This window comes from Rhincodon typus, chromosome 26, assembly GCF_021869965.1.
Source record: "Rhincodon typus isolate 14 chromosome 26, sRhiTyp1.1, whole genome shotgun sequence".
NCBI lineage: Eukaryota > Metazoa > Chordata > Chondrichthyes > Orectolobiformes > Rhincodontidae > Rhincodon > Rhincodon typus.
The window spans coordinates 37547016-37557076 of record NC_063357.1 but is presented as its reverse complement, the minus strand read 5'-3'; positions in this window follow the sequence as shown (position 1 = coordinate 37557076).

Here is a 10061-nt window from a genome sequence, read left to right as displayed (position 1 = left end):
AGTGGCATGTATGTGAGAGATGAAGCGAATGGTGAGAGATGGAGAGAGTGGCGTGTGTGTGAGAGATGGAAAGAGTGGCGTGTGTATATGCGTTGAATGAGGTGTAACGAGGTTTTTAGATGTTGTACTAAGTTCACAATTACTATTTAGAAACCTCCCTGGTCCTCAACATGACTTTTACATTTGTGGAATGCCAAATGTTTCTTTGACAAAGAAAGTGTACTTGTCTTTAAATAACAACATAAGAACAAAATGTTGGAAGTGTGAAAATCTGAAATGAAAGAAAATGCAGGAACAGGGCTAGAAGTATGTGTGAAGAGAGAAGCAGAAGTAATATTTCAGGTCTGTGATCTATCACCCAAGGCAGCTTTAGATTCAACCTGCATTGTAAGGTTAACCCTAATTGACAAGGTTTCCCAAGCAATGGAAAACTTGGCAGTTCAATCACATCAAGGAGAGTTAGAGAGAAAATAAATGCCTTGACAGCATCAGTGTAGCCTGCTGAAGCAGTAATATATTCCCCCATCTCCCAAACACAACACAATCAGAGACGTCTCATACAAAGCTTCCCGCCAGGAATCAGTCAACTCCACTAAGGGATAGAGCATTACACAGCTCCACACACTCACAGTAACAGCTGCAGGCTCCTTACCTGTAGCTATGTCCAGCTCTAGAGAGCTCCCCATCCAGCTGAGCCTGATCCAGCAAAGAGAAGGAATGCCACTGATTGTGCTCCACAACAGGCAGGAAAAGACACACTCGTGAAATTCCCATCTGCAATTCCTCCCCCTCCTAATGCAACTTGCCTTGTCGACACTAGGGTCTATGTTTACATCACTGTATCCAATTTGCATCTCCTCTCTTTTGTGTCTCCCAACTCAGCTTCTCATTAAAGGATTGTTGCCTCTGGTGAAAGGGCTTTCGACATTTTTGAAATTTCCATTTTTCCATCTAAGATGGGACCTTAAATCCACTCGATCAGTCTGGCTGACCTATTCATGAATGAATCACTGTCTGAGAAAGGACAGCCAAAGGCGAGCATTCTATTAGACACATGTTAGAACAATGGAGTGACCATATTACTCCCAGCCACCTTCACTGCAGTAAATTTTCTCCCCACCTTCTGAAAGTCTGACATTTTCTTGAGTACAGTTCCATAGTGACAGCTTTCTTCTGATCACCCTTCATGTATGGTTGTTGAAAAGCTAGTCAGCTATGGGTGAGTTCTGATTCATTTTGGGTTACAGTTCATGTAAATGATATAGATGCCACAGATGAACACTCCCCACTTGCCTGGATAGGTGCAGCTCCAACAATATTCAAGAAGCTTGACACGGTCCAAGACAAAGCAGCCCACTTGATTGGCACCACATACGTACACATCCTGAGCAGAATGTACATTCTACAAGATGCACTGCAGAAATTCACCAAATGTCCTTACACAGCACCTTCAAATCCCATGACCACTTCCATTTAGAAGGACAAGGGCAGCAGATACATGGGATCACCACCATCTGCATGATAACCCCCAAATCACTCACCAACCTGACTGAGAAATATATCATGTTCCTTCAGTGTCGCTGGGTCAGAGTCCTGGAATTCACTCCCTAATGGCACTGTGGGTCAACCCACAGCAGGAGGACTGCAGCAGTTCGAAAAGGCAGCTCACCATCACCTTCTCAGGGCAACAAAGATGGTCAATAAACGCTGGCCCAGCCAGCAACAACTACATCCCAAAAAACAATCAAAAAAAGTTTAAAAAAAAACATAAAATATGTTTAAAAAATGAGCAGCTCACTAATACTACACCCGAATCATTAGCTAATTGGTGAGTATCAGAGGCTTGCTTTATGTCTAACTCTATTGCTACCCCTCTTCAATGTACACTACGAGATAATTAGATCTTTGATTAGAAGAAGTCATGAGGAAAACTTCAGCGAATTATATCACTCCTAATGTCGTTTCATCTGAGATCAATAAGGCTAGACTATTCTTGGTTTTTGGAGTAGAAGCATGCCAGCTAGAGATACTCTGTGCCAATGAGATACTCTGAAATTGCTCGTTATGCTTTCCTCATTGTTCAGGACATGTGTTGTGAAGTAAAGACAAGTTAACACCTTCTGAAAGATTTGTCTCAATTCTGGACATAAACAGACTTGGAGGATATCTTTAGATGAGGATCACGAGGCGTGTTTTTGAGCATTCAGGTTTTTAGAACTTTCCCCCATCCCTTGGTCTCGAAGGTTGGATGTGATCTATAGAAGGTAAATCTTGATGTTTTTGGGAATTCTTGTATTGCTGTATAAAACAAACACTCTTGTGGTATCACATCATCCCTTTGGTTTATATTGCATGTTATTGAAGTTTTACCATGGAACAGGCCTTTCAACCCACCAAGACAGCGTTGACACATGACACCTTTCTAAATTGAAAACCTTTTGCTTCTATGTGGTCTGTATCCCTCTATTCCCTGATTATTCATGTATCTCTCATGATGCCTCTTAAACATTGCTATCGTATCTGCCTCCATCACCTCCTCTGGCAACGTGTTCCAGACACTTACCACCCTCTGATGTAAAAAAACATACCTCTCACATCTCCTTTAGAATATCTCTTTTTTTATCTTAATCCTCTATCCCCCTAGTAATTGACATTTTTACCCTGGGAAAAGGACTCCAACTGTCCATTCTGTCTGTGCCTCTCATCATTTTGTAAACTTCTATCAGGTCACCCCCCCTCAGCCTTCAATGTTCAAGTGAAAACAAATTAAGTTTGTCAAATCTCTCCTCATAGCTCATATATTCCGAAGCAGACAACATCCTGGCAAACCCTCTCCAAAGCCTCCACATCCTGCTGGTAGTGTGGCGATCAGAACAGTACGCAATATTCCAAATGTGGCCTAACTGCAACTGATGAAGGCAAGCATGCCATATGCCTTCTTGACCACCTTATCCACTGTGGACTGTGGACCTGTACACTTAGATCCCTCTGTCTGTTAATGCTTCTAAGGTCTCTGCCATTGACTGTATATTTGCCTCCTGCATTAGACCTTCCAAAATGCATTACCTCACATTTTTCCAGATTAAATTCCATCCACTATTTCTCCACCCAAGTCTCTAGCCTGTACATATCCTGCTGTATCCTCTGACATATCCTATCCTAGCTCCCCCAATCTTTGTGTCATCCGCAAACTTACTAATAAAACCACTCCAATCTCCTCCAAATCATTGAAATATATTACAAAAACAGCAGCAGTGATTCCTGTGGAACAACACTGGTCACAGATCTCCAGTCAGAAAAACACCTTTCCACTGCCACTCTCTATCTTCTATGACCAGGCCAGTTCTGTATTTGACCCTGGAATTTTTAGTTTATGTTTCTGTTTGATTTTTCTTAACACACTAGCATTGCCTAAACCATTACCATTTATCGTGCACCAATGTGTTGTGACTAGTTAGAGACAGGCCATCCTTGAATCACTATGAAGCAGGGCTAGTGCCACCAGCAGATTGAAGAAAAGGAGTAAATGTTCTTCCCCAAACGACAACAGCCAATTGGTGGGATTTGATTCATGTTCATTTTATTGATGCCCGCTTTTCTATTTCCAGATTATTTTAACTGGATTCTGGTTCTCAAGCAGCCGTTATCTGGATTATTAATCCAAGAAAATATCAACTCCAATAACTCGAGCTTTTGGTTCCTTTATCCCTTGTTAAAATCAAATGGTTACGCAGAAATGTGATGAGTGTGCTTTTACTTTGGTTATGTCAGCATTACTGACCAGCATCTGTATTCTGCCAGCATTTTACAAACGTGGTGAGCAACATAATCATTTGTTTGTGTGATGTTGCTCGAGGGTTTGGGATTGGCCACGATACTGGAGATACTTGAGTTCTGAGGAAGGGTCACTCAACCCAAAACATTAATTCTGATTTCTCTCCACAGGTGCTGCCAGACCTGCTGAGCTTTAACAGCAATTTCTGTTTTTGTTTCTGATTTACAGCATCCACAGTCCTTTCATTTTATTTTCACTGGGGCTATCTGCCCTGTTCTTTGGTGAATAAAACCATAGACTTTTTTTATATCCACCTCAGCATCAAATGGTTCCTCAGTTTAATATCTCAACTGAAAGTTGGCATCTCCAACAGTGTACCGCTACCTTTGTACTGTACTGGGGAGTCAGCCTTGGTTTTTATGTGGTCAAGTCCTCAGTGGAACTTGAACCCAAAATCTTGTGGTTCAGTGGCAAAAGTGGTATCCCCTGATCCACAGCTAACACAAAATGGTATGGAAGCCAGCAAAGAGCTCTGGTTGTCACAGAATACGAATATATACTGCTGCAATAGCAACACGTATATATGTATGGTATTTTCACCATACTAAAACACCCCAAATCTTTCCTCAGTGGCATACTAAGAAAAAGGTTTTTCACCGAGGTGAAGGGGATTTCAGAACATGCGTCTGAACACTCTGCCAAAGAGATGGATTTTAAGGGGTGGTTTTGAAGGTGGAGTGAGAAACACAGAGAGGTGGAGAGGCTGTTTCAGCGGCTGTGGGGCTGACAAGTTTATACAGTCATCCAACACGGAAACAGACCCTTCGGTCCAACTAGTCCATGCCAATCATGTTCCCAAACTAAACTAGTCCCACTTGCCTGCATTTGGCCCATAGCCCCCCAAAACCTCCCTGTTCATGTACTTATCCAAATGTGTTTTACATGTTGTAACTGCACCTGCAATTACCACTTCCTCTGGCAGTTCATTCCACCCATGAACCACTCTCTGTGTAAAATAGTTGCACCTCATGACCTTTTTCAAAACTTCCTCCTCTCACCTTAAAAAATATCCCCCTAGTTTTGTTCTTCCTCACCCGAGAGAAAAGACCCTTGGCTATTCACCTTATTTATGCCCCTCATCATTTTATAAACCTCTATAAGGTCACCCCTCAGCCTCCTATGCTTCAGTGAAAAAAGTCCCAGGCTGTCCAGCCTTTTTCATAACTCAAACACTCCATTCCCAGCAACATCTGGTAAATCTTTTCTAAACCCTTTCCAATTTAATAGTATCCTTGGTATAGCAGGGTGACCAGAACTGGACATAGTATTCCAGAAGAGGCCTCACCAACATCCTGTACAACCTCAACATAACATCCCAACTCCTTTCCTCAAAGGACTGAGCAATGAAGGTAAGCGTGCCAAACACCTTCTTAACCATCATCTCTATCTGTGACGTAAATTTCAAAGAATTATGTACCTAGGTCTGTCTGTTTTACAACACTAACTAGGGCCCTACCATTAATTGTATAAGTCCTGCCCTTGTTTGTTTTACTAAAATGCAATACCTCGCATTTATCCAAATTAAACTCCATCTGGCACTCCTCAGACCATTGACCCAATTGATCAAGGTCTCTTTGTAATCTTAAATAACTTTCTTCACTATCCACTATACCAGCAATTTTGGTGTCATCCACAAACTTACTAGCCATGTTTCCTATATTCTCATCCAACTTGTGTATATAAATGACAAACTAAAGTGGATCCAGTCCCGATTCCTGTGGAACACCACTGGTCACAGGCCTCCAGTCTGAAAAAACAACCCTTCATCACTACCCTCTGTCTCCTACTATAAAGCCAATTTTGTATCCAATTGGCAAGCTCACCCTGAATGCCATGTGATCCAACTTTACTAATTAGTCTACCACATGGACTCTTGTCAAAGACTTTACTAAAGTCCATGTAAACAACATCTACCACTCTTCCCTCTCAATTTTTCTATTTACTTCCTCAAAAAACTCAATCAAGTTTGTGAGACACAGTTCCCCACGCACAAAGCCATGCTGATTATCTCTAATCAGTCCTTGCCTCTCCAAATGCATGTGAATCCTATTTTTCAGAAACACTCCAACAATTCATCTATGACTGATGTCAGGCTCACAGGTCTATAGTTCCCAAGCTTCTCCTTACAGCGTTTCCTAAAGGAAGTTGACAGACAGAGAGAGGGATGAGCCTTCGGATGGATTTGAGGATGAGAATTTTAACGGAGGCATTGCCTGATGGGAAATCACTGCAGGGTGATGGGTGAATAGGAATTGGTGCAGCAGAGGGTTGGATAAGCTCCAATTTCAACACAGATTTCAATCTGGCTCCATTCAGCTTTTGATCAGAATTGAAATCCTGTGGCCAGGTGAGGAGGCACGGAACAGAAGCATTTTACAAAGACTGGAAAGGAAGCTGGAGAAAATGCAACAAAATAGAGGCTGGTGGCAGCTCACATGCTGGCTAATGGGGTGTAATTATCAGACTGGAGAGATGAAAAATAGATAAATACAAAAACACAAATGGGAATTCCTACAGAGGTAAAGGAAATTGTCCTTTTAATTTGTGACATATGTTGTTGTTTGAATGGAAAGTGATAACATAGGTAACTGATAATGAACAGAGCAGATAGCATGGCTGACCATGAACAAAATACCATCAATGACATGCACTAATAACATTGGGATACTTCAACATTTAGCAATATCTAGGTTTGCAACATTTTCCAAACAGGCTTCATATCTGAAGGCACAAAAATCCTGCCTTAAAACTGACAGCATAACACCATAAATGTTCAGATGAAGAAGTGTCAGTCAGACCTCTCGTTGTTGTGTATGCCTGCTGTGCTTACCTGCTGTTACATTTATAATATTTATTGTTAATACTTAAAAGGTTAATATTAAGCTTAATTCATTTTGTGATTCTTTTGAAAATGTCTCGACAGTAGATTCTTTGTCTAACCAGTTTACTAGCTGAACTCTCCTCCCCCCACCCAGCTCTGGTTTGGAGCAAACACTGCCTAGCTCACCAAGGCCTGATTGGGATCAGAACACCTTTCAGAAATCAAGCCCTTCAGAATAGGAAACAGACCAGAAAGCACGAAAGAAAGATCATTTAAACCCTGTGACATTTTAACAGGAGAGATGAAACAGTTTCCAACTACCACATTACCCAAAGCCATGATCTTGATGGGCTGAATGGCCTACTTCTGCTCCTACATCTTATGGTCTTATTGCAAGCTGTACAATTTCTAGAATAACAAGCTAAAGATTGGAGTGACATTTCTGGTGAGCACAGCTTGAAGTGCTTGGTGGTATTGATCAGATGATGATGTAACTGCCTATTTAAAGACCAGATCCTGGTCATTCCTAGTCTATCTTCCCCTGGTTTATAGTCTCCACTGCTGTTTCATGTCTTACTGTCTTCCTAGTGTTATATTAGTGCCTTGTTGCAACTTATACAGCTGGCCCATCGAATCTGCACTGACTCTCCAAAGAGCATCCCATCCAGACCAATACCTTCTAACCCTATCCACGTAACCCTGCATGCTACCACCTTGGTGTTAAGTGAACTAGCCCATAGATTCCTGCTTTCTGTCCAGCTCCCTTTTTGAATAGATTAATTACATTTGCTATCTTCCAATCTAATGGGACCACCCTTGAATCAAGGAAGATTTGGAAATTTAAAAGCAATGCATCAACTAACCCAGTAGCCACTTCTTTTCACATCCTGGCATGATGTCCATCCTGATTCAGTTACTTGTCAGACTGTCACTCCAACAATTAACTCAGTATCACATGGAGTTATAGAGTTATAGAGGTGTACAGCACAGAAACAGACCCTTTGGTCCAAGATTATTTCCAGTCCCATTTGCCAGCATTTGGCCCATAAACCTCTAAACCCTTCCTATTCCTGTACCCATTCAGGTGCCTTTTAAATGTTGTAATTATACCAAGCTCTACCACTTCCTCTGGCATGAAAAGGTTGTCCCTTAGGTCCCTGTAAAATCTTTCCTCTTTCACCTTAAATCTATGCCCTCTAGTTCTGGCCTACCCTGGGGAAAAGACCTTGTTGATTTAGCCTATCCATGTGCCTCATGATTTTATAAACATCTAAAAGTTCACATTCCCGACACACCCCCACCAGCCTTTGAATCTCCAGGGAAGATAGCCCCAGTATTTCAGCCTCTCCCTATAGCTCAAACCCTCTAACCCCAGCAACATCCTTGTAAATCTTTTCTGGTGAGTGTGATTTTCCTGAGTTCCTTCACAGTTCCATTTCCTGACTATGACTGTTTCTGGATTGTAATTTATATCCTCTGAAGTGAAGACGAATACAAAATTCCCAACATTTCCTTATTTTCCATTAATAGTTCTCCAGTCTCATTTTCTACAGGATCAATGCTTACTTAAGTTGACTTTTTTCCTTCTTAAATATTTGTAGAAATTCTCACTATCTTTTTTACATTTCTGACTAGCTTTTCTAAAACATTAATTTTTCAATTTTGTTTTGATAAATCTGTGCTTTTTGTATTAATTTTTAAATATTCTGTCCAAACATGGCCTACAATTGTAGCTGAAGCAGGAAGAAGGGTTCCTAAACCTGATTGGAGTATTGACCCTGGGTCCATGGCAGAGAAACCATCTTCAAACTGCTAAACGCACTCTGTGCCATCTTGGGGGCTGGGGTGAGGGGTGGCGACTGCACAGTTCCAATTGGCCCCGGATATTGGTCTTAACAAGCTGAATCTGAAAGACCCAGGGAGATCAGGTGACATATCACATATCCTGCCCCACTGCTGCACCCATTCCATCTCTGGGAAAAATGTCGCAGAGTGTAATAGAATGGGTATGCAACATGCTGTATTCATTCCATTCTGTGTCTGGATCAGGGCCTGAAGTTTCAGCCCAGAGAAACCAACACAACTTCAAAGCTCCAGCCGTGGATTAATGGAGCAGATCTGCCAATTTAAGCAGGACATCAACAGCTTGGGTTGATTGTCCTGTTGAGCTGTTTTGAACAGCTGATTGACAGTGGGACACAGGAAGCTAGCAATATCAGTGGGAGTGGCTCACTGGTTTCACTCTATCTGAATGACCACCAGTTTCTGCAGAGGAGGAGTTAACATTGGACCCATACTGTCGCTTTTCAATACGGTTTGTAGAGTATTTTTTATTGGTTCCCTCTGCAAACTAATCACTAGAAACCCTCTGGAGGATAAAACGCTCAACAAAACTTACCTGGTAGCAAAAGAGTCTGGTCAAGCTCGGCACGAATTAATAATTTGGTCATGGAGGAATAATTTTTCTTTTTAAAATGAAGAGGGGAATTAGATGCAGAAGCCATTCATGAAAACGTAAGCAATTTGCTGAAATTGATAGCCGTGGTTGCAGAAGTAGTGGAAACCTCTTCCACAACCCTTCATCCCCACTATCTGAAGGTGCATGAGGAATGAACTCACTATTAAAGGAGAGAATTACTGTACAGCCATCTATTGTATGAAATGCTTCAGTCCCAGGAGATAGGAAACAGCGGGGAATGCTATTAAATCTGCATTCAATGTTCTATTGCTCAAAGCAAAGTTAACAAAATTACTCAGAGGAATAATTCAGAACTGTGTTACTATTGTCCACATGCTGTGCGTCTAATTATCGGATAAAGATATTCATTATGTGAAAGAGCAGCCACATAAGGAAACTGTACAGCACAATAAATCCCCGAGCAGGATAACATTATTTTTGCCTCTCCGATGAAATGAAACAACATTATCTACTCATTTCCCTTGCAGCACTTACTGAAGGTCATTTCCAAATTTCAATACTGATGTATTGTTTTCCCAGTGTTAAGAAGGCACTTAATATTGTACATTATATCAACTATAAACATGTCTACTTCAGTTGCATAGGGAAACTAAAGCAACTGGGTTTATTCTCCTTAGAGCAGAGAAAGTTATGGAGATCAAGGTAGTAAATGGTTTCACAAAGTAACTAAAGCGAAGACAAGGATAGCAGCAGGAAGTCCTTCCATCAGCCTGAGTAACATTGAGACAATGCAACAGCGCGGTGCCTGTGATCGTACACGGTGTCACAGCGTGGTGCCTGTGGCCGTACACAGTGTCACAGCGCGGTGCCTGTGGCCGTACACTGTGTCACAGCGCGGTGCCTGTGACCGTACACGGTGTCACAGCGCGGTGCCTGTGGCCGTACACAATCTCCCAGCGCGGTGCCTGTGGCCGTACACGGTGTCA